At 45.1% G+C, this 17,600-nt stretch overlaps 1 protein-coding gene across 1 annotated transcript in view; it reads left to right on the top strand.

Moving 5' to 3' along the window:
• The window catches only part of LOC124556264, a 457,762-nt gene that overhangs the window by 22,703 nt on the left and 417,459 nt on the right, over nucleotides 1-17,600 (top strand). The window lies entirely within an intron of this gene.

Raw genomic sequence — 17,600 nt, forward strand, 5'->3', positions numbered from 1 at the left:
TTGAGAGAAAAACAACCTACAACATTTAAGTGGACGACAACTAATACAGTTGAAAATACAAAAGCAAAATTAGGAGCTATTCCTTGTTTCATTTAAATACATACTAACATACATTATGTTTCTTACAGTGAGCACGAAAGACGTAGGGTTAAGGACGTAGGGGTTCACCGCCCTGCATTATATTCTCTTGCGCTCACATAACGAAGCCTGACTGAAAGTGTGGGATGTGTCGGGCTTAAAGCAACGTCTAGAACTCCTATGTGTGTGTGGTAACTATTCTAATTCACTTAAACAATATCTTGATACATCCTCCTCTCTGTCTTCGTACAAACGGGAAAACACTTCGTCTCTAACGACCACCAGAAAGACTAACGCTTCTGTCTCCCCTTTTCTTCTCAGCTCAGAACAACAACGAATTAGTGGATAAAATTCATAAAGCAGAGGCTAAAGCTGTTCGAACAAAGGTAATATCTGACACCCATAATGCAAAAAACATACATTATTATATTATAATGATAATTCGTCAAACTAAATATGATGCCTAAGAAACCTGATGTTAACAATAGTGTTCTCGATAAGGCTAACAGGGACATTAATTTACTTCTCTAAAGTTCTTCAGCCCCACATTATGTGACAATAAAGACTGAATTTCTCCTGAGACAGAACAAATGACAACGATAAGAAACTTCTTAGCAGATTAAAACTGTGTGCCCGAACGAGACTCGAACTCGGGACCTTTGCCTTTCGCGGGCAAGTGCTCTACCAACTGAGCTACCGAAGCACGACTCACGCCCGGTACTCACAGCATTACTTCTGCCAGTACCTCGTCTCCTACCTTCCAAACTTTACAGAAGCTCTCCTGCGAACCAACGATTAATGACAACGATAGTTTCCATGACCAATTTAATGCCAATATTCATACAAGGAGCTCGACTCGACAGGATGCACAAATTGCTGACGACGTTATAGTATTTTCACACTTTCGAGACTGGCTTGAGTCCCACTACAGCAATGGTCCATAGCCATAGACGTAATACACTCCTGGAAATTGAAATAAGAACACCATGAATTCATTGTCCCAGGAAGGGGAAACTTTATTGACACATTCCTGGGGTCAGATACATCACATGATCACACTGACAGAACCACAGGCACATAGACACAGGCAACAGAGCATGCACAATGTCGGCACTAGTACAGTGTATATCCACCTTTCGCAGCAATGCAGGCTGCTATTCTCCCATGGAGACGATCGTAGAGATGCTGGATGTAGTCCTGTGGAACGGCTTGCCATGCCATTTCCACCTGGCGCCTCAGTTGGACCAGCGTTCGTGCTGGACGTGCAGACCGCGTGAGACGACGCTTCATCCAGTCCCAAACATGCTCAATGGGGGACAGATTCGGAGATCTTGCTGGCCAGGGTAGTTGACTTACACCTTCTAGAGCACGTTGGGTGGCACGGGATACATGCGGACGTGCATTGTCCTGTTGGAACAGCAAGTTCCCTTGCCGGTCTAGGAATGGTAGAACGATGGGTTCGATGACGGTTTGGATGTACCGTGCACTATTCAGTGTCCCCTCGACGATCACGAGTGGTGTACGGCCCGTGTAGGAGATCGCTCCCCACACCATGATGCCGGGTGTTGGCCCTGTGTGCCTCGGTCGTATGCAGTCCTGATTGTGGCGCTAACCTGCACGGCGCCAAACACGCATACGACCATCATTGGCACCAAGGCAGAAGCGACTCTCATCGCTGAAGACGACACGTCTCCATTCGTCCCTCCATTCACGCCTGTCGCGACACCACTGGAGGCGGGCTGCACGATGTTGGGGCGTGAGCGGAAGACGGCCTAACGGTGTGCGGGACCGTAGCCCAGCTTCATGGAGACGGTTGCGAATGGTCCTCGCCGATACCCCAGGAGCAACAGTGTCCCTAATTTGCTGGGAAGTGGCGGTGCGGTCCCCTACGGCACTGCGTAGGATCCTACGGTCTTGGCGTGCATCCGTGCGTCGCTGCGGTCCGGTCCCAGGTCGACGGGCACGTGCACCTTCCGCCGACCACTGGCGACAATATCGATGTACTGTGGAGACCTCACGCCCCACGTGTTGAGCAATTCGGCGGTACGTCCACCCGGCCTCCCGCATGCCCACTATACGCCCTCGCTCAAAGTCCGTCAACTGCACATACGGTTCACGTCCACGCTGTCGCGGCATGCTACCAGTGTTAAAGACTGCGATGGAGCTCCGTATGCCACGGCAAACTGGCTGACACTGACGGCGGCGGTGCACAAATGCTGCGCAGCTAGCGCCATTCGACGGCCAACACCGCGGTTCCTGGTGTGTCCGCTGTGCCGTGCGTGTGATCATTGCTTGTACAGCCCTCTCGCAGTGTCCGGAGCAAGTATGGTGGGTCTGACACACCGGTGTCAATGTGTTCTTTTTTCCATTTCCAGGAGTGTACATCGCGAATTATGTGTCGTGCAATGATGTAATCCAGCAGATACATTCAGTAGGATATGTGTTGTTCCTGTAAAATTTAGTATGATTAGAGCAGTTAGCAAGAAGATAAGAAAATAAAACGTGTTGCTTCGGTATCCGTCTCGAAAGTGTAGAATACAGAGTCTCGCGGAGGTAGCACTGAATAAAAAGTTCTTGGGTTTGCAGCCGCGTCAACTGATCAAATTACAAGAGCTTTCGGCTAAGCACTCGCTGGCCATTATCAAGTGGTATGACTACCAGCGGGCTGTCGGTACGCTCCTTATACACAGTAGCTGCCCGCTGTGATTTCACTCAAGTGGGGCATTCGTCGACCCGGCGTTCCCACGCGATCGCTGAATCTCACTCCGTGCTGAGCTGCAGGCCACCGTCTCCATTTAGCGTGTTTTCGGTGATTTTTATTTCAGTGGCTTCTTTAATTACGCAATCCCAGTACCCGTTTGTGCGAGTCACGATGGATGTTTCGTAAAATTTTATTCGGTGTCCGTTTTGTAAAACATGCTTAGCTAAAACAAATTTCTCGTGGTAACATAGGCGATAAAACCTTTTTGCTCCTTCCTGTGCTGTTCCACTCTGCGCACTGTCTGAAAACTTAAGACTACTCACACTCGCAAGGGACCTTGTAGACTCCAGGAGTTCTGAGACCTGCTGCGTCTTTAACTGTTCTCAATAATTGATGGATTTTTGTCGGAGACCGGTAGAGCGATTTAATCTTGTGTCTTGCACGACACGGAGCCAGAGAACGGCAAGAAAACAAATTTGCTTTCTTGCTCCTCGTCGGTGATCTTATTATTGTGATTCTTATCTGAAATCACTTCATTTATTTCACCAACCTTATAGCTGTTGTTGCACGATGCACCGGTGTTTATAAAAAACTGCACTTCTGTGCCGGGTGATGATGGCTGATAACGTTCAAATATAGATGGTTGTGGGTGGATTTTCTATAAGCGCTGTGACCAAGGCATTCATTTCGTTTGCGGCGGATGTGGACGTCGAGGAATGGCAATTCGTTGTCTTTTTTCTGGACGTCGAGGAAGGGCAATTCATTGTCTTTTTGCTACTTCCATGGTGAACTGGATGTTACTGTTAATGGTGTTGAGGTGTTTCGAGAACTCGTTAAGTTGCTCACGTCCGTGGGGCCAAGCGACGAACGTGTCGTCAACGTATCGAAAGAAATAACCAGGATTGAATGGTGCCGTGTCTAAGGCAATATCATCAAAATTTCTCCATGGAGAAATTTTCACCACTGGAGCTATCGGCTTAGCCATTGCAAGGCCGTCCGTCTGATTGTAATACTGGCCGTCGCACAGGAAATATGAAGACGGAAGAATGTGCATAAACCGATCGACCAAGTCACTTACAAAGAATTGGAATACTAAGTCTATAGAGCTTGTGATAGATACATTCATAAATAGTAACACCACATCGAAACTGACCATAATTTCACCCTCACTAAATCGAAGGCGAATAATTCGGCTGATAAAATCTGCTGAGTATTTTAGTATGATGTCTGCCGTGTCCCACATGTGGAACGAAGAGATTGGCCACGTACTTCGCCAGCTTGTATGTTACTGAATCAATGATAGATACGATTAAGCGGAATGGCTTCCCATCATTGTGGATCTTTAGTAAAGCATAAGAAGTAGGCTGGTATAAGTACCTGTGGAAGAAGATTCTTACCTACTGCTTATGTTTTACCGAAGATGCACAAGGATGGGACGCCATTCCGTTTCATCGTATCCACCATTGGTTCACCAACATACAAGCTGGTGAAGTACTTGAGGAACGTTCTCGCTCGAAATATGGAACACTGTGAACATCATATTAAAACACCAAGCATATTTTATCAGCCGAATTAACCGTCCCCGATTTAGTGAGGGTGACATTATGGTCAGTTTTGATGCGGTGGCATTGTTTACGAAAATGCCTAAAAAAGACACTTTGAACCTAGTATTCCAGTTCTTTGCAAGTGACGTGGTCGTGCTATTTAAGTACACTCTTACGTCTTCTTATATTTCATACAAAGCCATTATTACGATCATACCGACAGCGTTGTAATAACTAGGCCGTTAGCTCCAGCTGTTGGAAATTTTTACAATATTGCCTTAGACATGACGCCATTAAATCCTAGTTATTTCTTTCGATACGTGAGGAACTTGACGAGTTCTCGAAACGTGTCAACACCTTTAACAGTACCATCCAGTTCACAATGGAAGTAGAAAAAGAGAATGCATTGTCCTTCTTCGATACCTTGGTCATACCACCTACACGGATCTATACTTGCACACCATCAGCCATCATCACCCTGCACAGAGGTGCACTGTTTTACAAACATCGGTGCATCGTTCAAGAACGATAACAGACGCTTTTAATCTGCCCCATGAGCTAAACCACCTACACAAGGCCTTCAGGAACAACAGCTACAACGTTCATCAAATAAATGAAGTGATTTCAAACAAGAATCCCAATACTAAGATCTCCGACGAGGAGCAGGAAAAGAAACTTGCTTTCTTGCCATTCTCTGGTTCCGTGTCGGACAAGATAAGCCGGCTGTTGAAAAGATACAAGATCAAATCAATCTTTAGACCTCCGAGAAATATCCATCAGTTACTTAGAACACTTAAGGGTGCAGCAGGCCTCAGAACACTTAGGGTCTACAAGATACCTTGCGAGTGTTACCAATCTTACGTCGGACAGTATTCACGGTGGGCAACGCTGGAAGTAGCATAAGAGGTTTTATCACTTACGCTACCCCGAAAAATCTGCTTTAGTCGCGCATGCTTTAGAAAAGTACAACGGATATAGCTTTACGAAACATCCGCTCACTCTAACGGCTTCGGAGATTGTATAATTAGAGAAGCCACTGAAATAAAGAACACCGACAGCACCCTAAACACAGACTGTGGGATGCAGCTGAACACGGCATGCATGGGATCCAGCTACTGCGCAGTTGAAGTGGGCACATCGAAAGCGGAGTCAACGTATGCGTAACTGTGGCGATGCCACTAGCACCAGTGACATCACAGCCGGCAGCTAGTGTATACAGGGTGACGAAAATTTCGCGGACTCGGACTTTGCAGCACTCTTCCTCCCATATTAGCAATACAAAGATGTCTCACAAAATTTCGTCATGCGCATATTTCGGGCAGTAAACGGACGTTAAAGATTGGCAACTGGCAACACTGTAATCACGTTTACTGTAAAGGCCTCTGTCAGAATATAGCAGCAGAGCTATGCAGTTGGTACAGTGCATAGCGTTAGGGATTAGCATGGAGGAGGTCAATGGTTCGCTTTTGGGTCGAGGCTTATTTGTTTTTATGTGCTAAAAGTAGTCTGCGTGGTATGGTATGTGGCGTCTTAATTGTCTACGGAGAGTATAGTGGATGTTCTACCAAACATCTGCAGTTAAGCGCTACGAACACAGAAACGAAAATACCACAATCGTTTCCATTGGCGAGTATTTAAAGAAACTATTTGCATGTCGTGGACGCGAATTGTTTCGTACCACCGCATCCACTAGATCCCAAGTTTGTTTTCTGTGTACCCTCACTCAGTGGTCCCACCAGTTAATACAAACTATTATTCTTGCCATTCTTCAGGTCCATTACATTTCCTTAGGGCCTTATGTCACCAGCAGGGCTAGCAACGTGTTCCACAAACAATTTCGATGGGATCATTGGGAGAAGGTACACATAAGACAGATTTGGAATTTAGTAGATGCAGTGGTGTGAAATAACTCGAGTCCATGGCGTGCAAAATGCCTCTATAAAAACTGCCCAATGAAAACGATTCTACTTCCATTTCTGCGTTCGCAGTAAGTAACTGCAAATATTTTGTAGAAGTCCCACTGTAATCGTTGACTGACAATGAAGACGCCAGATACCGTACCACGCAGACTATTTTTAACACATAAAAACCAATAAGCCGCGAACCAAACTCGAACCCCCGACCTCATGCTTGCTAACCCAAAACGCACCAACTGCACCAACTGCACAGCTCTGCCCAGTCTGCTGGCAGTCGTAGTTCCCGTCCATGTGACTACGGTGTTAGCAGATTCCCAATCTTTTATGTCGATTTACGGCCTGAAATATGTGCAGGACGAAATTTTGTGAGAGACGTTTCAGTACTGCCAGTATGTGAGAAATAGCGCTGCTAAGTCCAAGTGCTCGAATTTTTCTTCGCCCTGTATAAGGGGCGTACCAGCAGGCCACTGGCATTCGTACCACTTGGCAATTGCCAATGGGTGCTTGGCCGCAAGTTCGTGTAATTTTAATCACTTGACGCGGCTAGAAACCCGAGAACGTCTCAAAAGTGTTAAACTTTCACCATGTTGCACAATTTTTCGTGATCTTCCTTTTAGTTAATCAGAAAATTAAAGAGCATTCTTGAGAATTTTTCAGGAATTATTTATACAAATTAGACCTGAAATAATCAAATATTTCACATCACTATCTGTATATGTCTTTGACACTGGAACAGGTAAGTGTACTACTGATATTTTGTGTCTGAATTGCAGTGTATCACATTGCTGATAATGTGAACTAAAAATATGGATCTTAGTTGACGTATCAGCGGGGAAAAGGATAATGCTATTAGAATACAATGAAGTGCAATGGAAAAGCGGGAGCGAACGTCTTACTGCATCAATAACCTCTCCATTATCCACGTATTGCTTCTCGCGGAGTGAACCTTCATTGGGCCAAACGGATGGATGTCGGAAGGTGCGAGATCTGAAATGTAGGGTGGATGAGGAAGAACCGACCAACGACGGTTTGTGAGCTCCTTTCGATGGTGTGAAAACTTGTGTGAGGCCTCTTGCGTTGTCATGGAGAGGGAGAAACGCATTTGCATTTTTGTGATGACGAACACACTCAAGTCCTTTTTTCAGTTTCTTGAGGGTAGCACAATGCAATTCAAAGTTGGTAGTTTGCACCATGAGGGAGGACATCAAACAGAATAATTCCTTCAGAGTATCAGGAGACCGTCGCAAAGACTTTACAGGCTAAGGGTGAGCCTTCGAACGTTTCCTTCGAATGGCAGGTGGTGTGGTACCACGCCATGGATTGTCGTGCTATTTGCGGTTAGAATTGATAAAACCATGTTTCATCGTATGTGGCGTTGTCATGATTACTCTAGTAACGTGCAAGCAATTCCTCACAGATGGTGCTTCGTTCCTCTTTATGGTCTTCTGTTAGGCGGCGAGAACCCTTCTGGCGGACGAGTGTGTCAGCACTACCAACAGAGTCGTTCATTTGAACAACGAGGTGATCAGCTGATTTCCTCGAATGAGTGTTTCTGCACGTTCAAGTACTACAGGCGTTACAGCTGTGTGCGGCCGGCCAGCACGCGTGGGACCGGACGGGTTTGCGCAGCCTTGTTGCAGTGATGATAGCCGACTTCCCTAACGACTCACCCTGATTTTGTCTCCGTGGACATTTTGCAAGCGCTGATGAATATCTGCGGTCCTCTGGCTTTCAGCCAAAAGAAACCCAATAACAGTTCTCTGCTTGGAACGTACCTCCGGTACAGACACCAGCCTGAAGGGTACGCGTAGCATCACCACCTATCTAAACTCCAACAATTTATAGAGGCTGAAGTGGGAATATTCCACGATGCCTCACAACAAATTCAGCATTTATTCAACCGAAATTAATGGAGAAAATGTGTTGCATTACATATTGAACACTCCTCCTACAATAAATTATAGTATTCCGTGTTCTTAAATAGCTGAGAAGGTTTCTACTCTACTTTTCTCCTGGGAAGAAAAAATTTCGTCCCTTGAGTATAGCTTTTATTTTCTAGTTGAATGGACGTAAGAAGCAACAAAACTGTGTTAAGTACGCGGCGGCAATTCTACAGGCCTCTACGCTGTGCGTGGGTACTTAAAACTCTTGCTAGTGATTAGAGGAAAAAAGATGCTACTTATAATAAATACTTTTCCATCCATTTATTCTTACATCACTCATCATACTTTTCTTCACGGTTACATTTAATTTAAATGTTCCTTTATCCATGCTGGATCTTGTTGAATGTATTCAATACAACTAGTGGACAAAAACTGGTGGCGAAATGCCGTAATGCAGAAAACATATAGAGAAATGGAATCTAATGACACAAATAATTGATAATCGCAAATATAAACAATTAGAGTTCAAAGTCAGTGTGAGTTTCTGATGTTAGCATGCACAACGGTAAAATGGAATTCCAACCTATTCATTTACATTCAACAAATATGTAACAAATACTTTGGTCCATAGTGTCCTAGCATCTCTATTCTACAGTCTACCTCTGGCGATATACAGCGAAGAGCCAAAGAAACTTGTATACGTGCCTAATATCGTGTAGGGCCACCGCGACATGCAGAAGTGCCACAACATGACGTGGCATGGACTGGACTAACGCCTGAAGTAGTGCTGGAGGGAACTGACACCATGAATCCTGCAGGGCTGTCCATAAATCCGTAAGAGTACGAGTGGGTGGAGATCTCTTCTGAGCAGCACGTTGAAAGGCATCTCAGATATTCTCAATAATGTTCATGTCTGGGGAATTTGGTGGCCAGTGGAAGTGTTCAAAATCAGAAGAGTCTTCCTGGAGCCAATCTGAGCAATTATGGACGTGATCGATGTTGCATTCACCTGGTGGAAATGCCCAAGTCCATCGGAATGCGCAATGGACGTGAATAGAGGCTGGTGATCAGGCAGCATGTTTACGTACGTGTCACCTCTCAGAGTCGAATCTAGACGCATCAGGGATCCCACACCACTCCATTTGTACTCGCCCCACACCGTTACAGAGCCTCCACCAGCTTTAACAGTCCCCTTGTGACATGCAGTGTCCACGGATTCATGAGGTTGTCCCCATACCCGTACGTGTCGATCCGCTCAACTCAATTTGAAACAAGACTCGTCCGACCAGGCAACAAGTTTCCAATCGTCAACTGTCCAATGTCGGTATTAACGGGCACAGGTGCAGCGAACCATTCAACGAAGCATCACCGGCATGGGCTTTCGGAGCCGAAGGGCAACCCGTGTACCCTTGACGACTGCACGCACAAACCTCCATGGTTGTGCGTGCAGTCGTCAAGGGTACATGAGTTGCCCTTAGGCTCCGAAAGCCCACGTCGGTGATGCTTCGTTGAATAGTTCGCACGCTGACACTTATTGATGGGCCAGCACTGAAATCTGCAGCAATTTGGGGCTGCAGTCTGGAACCGCGAGACCGCTACGGTCGCAAGTTCGAATCCTGCCTCGGGCATGGATGTGTGTGATGTCCTTAGGTTAGTTAGGTTTAACTAGTTCTAAGTTCTACGGGACTAATGACCTGAGCAGTTGAGTCCCATAGTGCTCAGAGCCATTTTTTGCAGCAATTTGCTAAGGGTTGCACTTCTGTCACATTGAACGATTCTCTTCAGTTGTCGTTGGTCCCGTTCTTGCAGAGTGTTTTTCCGGCCGCAGCGGTGTCGGAGATTTGAAGTTTTGTGGGAATCCATATACTCACGGTATACTCAAGAATTTCCGTATCGGAAAACCCCACTTCTATGCTATATAGGAGATGCTGTGCCCCAAGCCTCGTGCGCCGTCTACATCACCACTTTCAGACTCACTTAAATCTTGATAACCTGCCATTGTAGCAGCAGTAACCAATGTAACAAGTGCGGCAGATACTGGTCCTCTTATATAGGCCTTGCCAACCGTAGCGCCGTATTCTGCCTGTTTACATATCTCTGTATTTGAATACGCATGCCTGTACCAGTTACTTTATCATTTCACTGAAGTGGTGGTAATACATTTGAAAAGCACGAAAATTACCGGAGTGGCCGAGTGGTTCTAGGCGCTTCAGTCTGGAACCATGCGACCACTACTGTCGCAGGTTCGAATCCTGCCTCGGGCATGGATGTTTGTGATGTCCTTAGGTTAGTTAGATTTAAGTAGTTCTAAGTTCTAGGGGGCTGATGACCTCCGCTGTTAAGTCCCGTAGTGCTCAGAGCCATTTGAACCACGAAAATATTGTGATCGAATATTCCAGAAAAAAAAATGGTTCAAATGGCTCTGAGCACTATGGGACCCAACTTCTGAGGTCATTAGGCCCCTAGAACTTAGAACTAGTTAAACCTAACTAACCTAGGGACATCACACAAATCCATGCCCGAGGCAGGATCGAACCTGCGACCGTAGCGGTCTCGCTGTTCCAGACTGCAGCGACTAGAACCGCACGACCACTGCGGACGGCGAATATTCCACTACTTTACTCGCAGATGGTTTGGTTTGGTTGGTTTGGTTGTTTTTGGGAAGGAGACCAGACAGCGTGGTCATGGGTCTCATCGAATTAGGAAAGGATGGGGAAGGAAGTCGACCGTGCCCTTTCAGAGGAACCATCCCGGGATTTGCCTGGAGTGATTTAGGGAAATCACGGAAAACCGAAATCAGGATGGCCGGACGCGGGATTGAACCGTCATCCTCCCGAATGCGAGTCCAGTGTCTAACCACTGCGCCACCTCGCTCGGTTTTACTCGCTGATGCAAATAAATTAACATACCTACGCGTGACTAAACAGCTATTTTCTGCATATACTAAATATGTTGCAACCAAACTGCTCTCATCCTGCTTTCAGTTACTGATCAGAAAACGTTCTAATACTCTACACCTGGGCCCACCGCGGCCTGCCAAACTGCTCGCGGCAACGGTGTGCGGGTCGCGGGAGCGACAAGGCTCGTCCGGATTCAGCTTTGATCGTTCCTGTTAATTAATCACTCTCCCTTTCTCTGTCAGGAAGCTGGAAAGGGCTGTAGTCGGTTCGTCTCGGTGTGCCGCATGGGTTGTGACCGTGCCAAGCTTCGTCCTCCCTCAGCTCTGCTCGCTCCTTCCCGGAAGTACTCGGTACAGCGCGGTATTTCGTTTGGCTATGTGGTGCGGCCCTTCTCGTCCGGTGCGACTCTCTTTAGTTCAGCAGAATCGGGGTGTCAGCGCTGTTCACCCTTGGCTATTTGTTCGTCGTATGAAGGACGTTCACTGGTCCAAAGGCTCATGCACAAAAAGAGACAATCTAGCAATCCATTATCTTAAATCCTTAAAAATGAATGCGAATCACAGAGGAGAGGGATGCACTGAAAATTTGCTACGAAATGACATTAGAACACCATGTAGAAAAGATTAAAAGACTTATTTGACAATGAAAGAGCAAAAAATTACAATAAATGAGGGACGGGATTCTTTGTTCTGTACAACAAGTAGTAGTTTGTGCTAAATTTTCTTGCTTGGACCGCCAGCCGGTGTGGCCGTGCGGTTCTAGACGCTTCAGTCTGGAACCGCGTGACCGCTACGGTCGCAAAATGGCTCTGAGCACTATGGGACTTAACATCTATGGTCATCAGTCCCCTAGAACTAAGGACTACTTAAAGCTAACTAACCTAAGGACAGCACACAGCACCCAGCCATCACGAGGCAGAGAAAATCCCTGACCCCGCCGGGAATCGAACCCGGGAACCCGGGCGTGGGTAGCGAGAACGTTACCGCACGACCACGAGATGCGGGAGCTACGGTCGCAAGTTCGAATCCTGCCTGGGACATGCATGTGTGTGATGTCCTTAGGTTAGTTAGGTTTAAGTAGTTCTAAGTTCTAGGGGACTGATGACCTCAGATGTTAAGTCCCATAGTGCTCAGAGCCATGCTTGGACCACTTGACGAAACTGAACTGAAGTTCCAAAGTCGCAAACAATATTCCAGTCTCTGTTTTAACAGTTTTCGATGCAGCTGAACTAAAGTACGGAGACTTTATGTATTACCGCAAAGTACATCGGTTAAATCAAGGTGCATGGCTGGAACGCTTTTACGATTTAAAGATCGCTTTTGTTGAACTTTTGGAGGTAAAAGAATGCAGGAACGGATATTAGAACATCCGGAGGGCATATCAGATTTCGCATTCTAAGTGGACCAGACTGCATACTGTCTATAATGAATCACTGCAAGGCGATTAAACAAAGTATTTCTGATTCGATGAGGATGCATTTAAACAGACAATACATTGTAGAAGGGACAAATTTGGACAAAAACACAGTCCAGTTCCCTAAACTGACAGGCGTTAAATAAAATGCGAGGTCTGGAGAATTCATTGTGGCCTTTAAAAATTTCATTGATAGTTTTCTAAACGTTTGAGAGGCCACTTACAATCTTACATCTCATTTTGAGAGCGTTTGTCGTTTCAGTACAACGTGCCCCTGAGCGTGTGCAGATGTAACTGATTGATCCTCTGTGTAATTCCCATTTTAAAGAAACGTCCTGTTATGTTTAAACTGCACAGGATGACTACATTGTTTCGTCAGGGAGAGTTTCGACGTCTTTTTAATGAGTTTGCAAAACTGATAAAATATTTCGATCATAATATATGTGTGTGTGTGAAACGGCTTTTTCCGATTATGAAAGTAAATGAGTCACGATTACGTGGGAATCTGAGTGCAAAAATATGTGAAGTTGTCTCCGACTGTATGCCGACATTTTGTGCCAGATGAGAATTATATTATGTCTTCCGTGTGCCAAAAATAATTAATTAATACTGAAAATATGTTTCATTTGTGATTTGTGTTATTGAGAAATATGAACACAATTCGTATGTAGTTCGACTGCGTTGTCGTTTGAATACGGCGCGTTCACCGCATACCCCTCTCACCCCTCTGCCCGCTCTGAGTGCATGGAGTGTTGGAGGAGCAACTGTGCAGTCTCCCTGAACTCTTATGGTAATCAGGCCTGGGTACGGCTCACGAGCCGAATTTGTGGCTATTCTTAATGTACACATTCTGAGTTACGTAAATTCATAAAGTTTTTTATCAAATGGACAAGCATGATGATACACCAGCGACATGAGTAACACAAGAGTGTAAAATAATTGTAATGTTAAGAAACAAACATTTTTTGCTGTATGAGCTGGGATGGCAGTCACTGAAACAAAGGCGGTTTCCTTTGCGGCGAGATCTATTTAAGAAATTTCTATCACCAACTTTCTCTTCCGAATGCGTAAATATTTTGTTGACACTCACCTACCTAGGGAGGAATGATTATCGTAATAAAATAAGAGAAATCAGAGCTCCAGCGTAAAGATTTAGGTTTTCCTTTTTCCCACGTGCCATTCGACAGTGGAATGGTAGAGAAGTAGTATGAAAATGGTTCGATGAACCCTCTGCCAGGCACTTAAGTGTGAATTGCAAAGTAACCATGTAGATGTAGATAATAAATGACATTAAAATGTCAGTCTCCAACATGAGCGTGTAGAGGCTATGTGCAAGTAATTCGAAATTACTATTTCGCCACAGAAACGAAATTGGTGTCACAACAGTATTTGCATTATCTTCATTTTAGTTGTTGAGAAAAAGAAGCTCAAACTGCTATAATTATTAGATACAGTAGTGTACCTCTTAAATATTAATGACACCTCGAACACTTCAAACGTAAGACTCACTACCTGTACTCCAACATTTTCCTACTACATTGCGAATAGGCTGATACCTGTGTCCCTGCCCATCATTTAGTTCGTGAGCTTTTATCTGGTTTTCTCTTAACCACGCCCTCAGCTGTATAAATTCCAAGGTCATGGCACTCACTTAAGTGAGCAGCCATTGCTTTTCAAGCTGCTTATAGCCAACAATGGTTCATCACACATGACTTACAGCTTTTCAACAGCGGTGGATTTAGTATGAATGAAATATAAAAAATTTGCGGCTGAAATGCCAACTAATGGTAGTAAGTATGGTGGCTAAGGTGTACATGGGATTGAATTTTAACGTCAGCATATTATATAGGGCGTAATGTGTATAAATGCAGACATTTCTATTGATGACTGAAGACAGCGCACTGAACAACGTTGATCAGTATTTACGTCTTTGTCAGACATAAATGATTATAGCTATTCCAAGTTCTGTGTCTCTGGTGGTGGTGGTAAGTTCCTATGGGACAAAACTGCTGAGGTCACCGGTCCCTAGGTTTGCACATTACGTAAAATAACTTTCGCTAAGGACAACGCACACACCCATACCCGAGGGAGGACTCGAACCTCCGACGGGGGAAGCCGCACGAACCGTGGAAAGGCGCCTAAGACCTCGCGGCCACACCGCACAGCTTTATCTGTCTGGGTTGGTTAGTAATTCCCAATATATGTGACAAGAGCAAGTGACTAATTCTTATATTCCGCTGTGCTCGAGGTCATATGTTGAAGTGTGAACACGTGGACGCAAAACAGGTAGTGTATACTGACAGGTGTAATGTACTTACTGGTGCAGTTACGACCATGCAGAGAAAATCAGGTAGAGAATTTGTGAAGTGTTTGTGGGAAGATTGTTTCACCCAGAGAAAAAGCAACCAACATACTATAAAAATATATGCACTTATATCAATTACACCATGTGTAAGTCCCTAGCAGGTTTAGTTGACTCTGAAAAAGTGAGGGCAAATGAATGCGTCTTGAAAGTAACTAGTCGTGGCTGTCAGCATTTTGTACGAGGTAAATAAGGACGGAATTTTGGAAATGTGTATATTTTAGGGACAGTACGAGGCGAAATACATGACAAACTACGCATGAATTCTAGAATCAAGAGCACCTACTGCTTGTTATGAAGTACATTGATAACCCAAGCCATTACTACCACTTGCTTAATAGCGTGTTGGTCTACCTTTGCAACACAGTGCAGCAGACATTCTGTGTGGCATGAGTTCGATTAGTGCTTGGTAGGTATCCAGAGGTATGTGGTACCAGATTTCTACTCACAAATCATGTAATTCCCGTAAATTACGGCCCGGTGGTTTGTGATCGCGGAATTGGCACCCGACAGTGTTCCATATGTGTTGCATCATGTCTAGATCAGGTGGGTATGGCACACAAAACGTCAACGTGAGTTCCGCAAACTACTGTAGCACGATTCTGGCCCTGTTGCTCCTGTTGCAAGGTGTCATAACTGTCGGGTCAGAAACCAAGCATAAAAGCTTGCAGGTGTTGCGCAGAAATGTTCACATACACAACAGGGGTCATGGGGTCTTCTATTACCACGGCAGATCCATGGAAGCCCAGGTGAATGCACGATATCGCCGCCCCCCCCCCCCCCCCCCCAACGGCCTGCGCCCGCGGAGCGGGGCATGCTTCGAGCAAACGTTCACCTAGGTGATAGCATAGTTGGATGGGCTATTGATCTGGTGTAACAAGAACTTGATTCATCCGAAAATGCGATATGTTCCCATTGATTAATGCACCAGACTTCATGATCCCGTGCCCACTGCAACCGCAATTGACTATGTCTTTGGATCAACACGGAAACACGTAGGAAGCGTCCGCTAAAGAGCCCCATGTTCAAGGATGTGCGCCTACACCAACTTTGTACTCTGTCGTCAGATCTGCCACAGATCACAGCCTGTCGTACCGAGTAGAGCAGGCAAGCTTTTGACCTCTATGGTCTGTGATGAGGCAAGAATGTCCGACACCCTGTCGCCTATTCGTGGTGCTACCGCCCTTCGACCAATCTCCCCATACATGCTCACGCCAGTAGCACGCAAACAGCCGATCAGCTTCGCCGTTTCCGAGATATTCGTTCCCAGACACCGGGTCATAATAGTCTCGCTTTTGTCTTAGCAGCTTATGTCAGTGGATTTATCAATTTTCAACCTGAGTCGTTGCTAGAATTACTTCCCATTCATGTCTGAGCCATTTACACATTTTCCTTATGCGTGAAGTGGCTGCAACGCCAACACGCAGCTATCATCCTCGTGATAAGCAGTTTTCGTAATGTTTTGGCTCAAATGGCTCTGAGCACTATGGGACTTAACATCTATGGTCATCAGTCCCCTAGAACTTAGAACTACTTAAACCTAACTAACCTAATGACAGCACACAACACCCAGCCATCACGAGGCAGAGAAAATCCCTGACCCCGCCGGGAATCGAACCCGGGAACCCGGGCGTGGGCGTAATGTTTTGGCTCAACAGTTTGAATACCTAGAAAGTTTATCCGTCTTTGAGAACAGTGTGGATAGGTGAGAATGCGCGGTAATTGTCTGATGACTGGTTTCGTCTAAGGCGCTGCAGTCGTGGACTGTGCGGCTGGTCCCGGCAGAGGTTCGAGTCCTCCCTCGGGCATGGATGTGTGTGTTTGTCCTTAGGATAATTTAGGTTAAGTAGTGTGTAAGCTTAGGGACTGATGACCTAATCAGTTAAGTCCCATAAGATTTCACACATATCTGAACATTTTTGAAAAATACGGGTAGACCTTTGGAACTGTTTGCAGCTTAGGGGCTGTGCAAAGCAGGACAGATGACAGGAACGTCACACAAACAGCAGATTTCGGTATAAATACTGCTTGTTATATCACCTGTGGGACTGTGTTACTGTAAGCATGTGAGAAACTTGATAAAGGTACGAAAGGGAAACTGTATGTTCATTGATCCAGGAATATATGCATGCAGCCTTGTAAACAAAGCTGTTGTTATCTTGAAAGTCGTACTGCATACGGTTTGGGTACATATTTCTAAACTGTATAGATCACATATGAAACAAATTATCAGTATTATGAGTAGTTAACTATTTTTGGCACACTGAAGACTTAATATAATTCTTATCTGGAACGAACTGTCGGCATACAGACAAAGACAACTTCACAGATTTTCGCACTTAAGTTTCCACTTGATCGTGATTCATTTACTTTCATAAACGAAAAAAACCTTTTCACACACATATTATGGTCGAAATATTTTATCACTTTTGCAAAATCATTACGGAGACGTGGAATGTCTGCCTGAGGAAAACAGTGTAGTCATCCTGGCCATTTTTAACGTAACAGAATTTTTCTTTAAAACGGGTATTACGTTGCGGATCAATCAGTTACATCTGCACATGCACAAGGTCGCGTTCAGCTGTAACGGCAAACGGTCTCAAAACCAGGTGTAAGACTGAAAGTGACCCTAAAACCGTATGGAAAACCGTCAATTTAATTCTTTCAAAGGCCATAATGAATTCTTCAAACCTAACCTTTTCTTTAACGCCTGTGAGATTATGGAACCGGACTGTGTTTTTTATCAGAATTTGTCTCTTTTACAATGCGTTAGTCTTTCTAAATGCATCCGCATCAAATCAGA

The sequence above is a fragment of the Schistocerca americana genome, chromosome X (genome assembly GCF_021461395.2).
Source record: "Schistocerca americana isolate TAMUIC-IGC-003095 chromosome X, iqSchAmer2.1, whole genome shotgun sequence".
Lineage (NCBI taxonomy): Eukaryota > Metazoa > Arthropoda > Insecta > Orthoptera > Acrididae > Schistocerca > Schistocerca americana.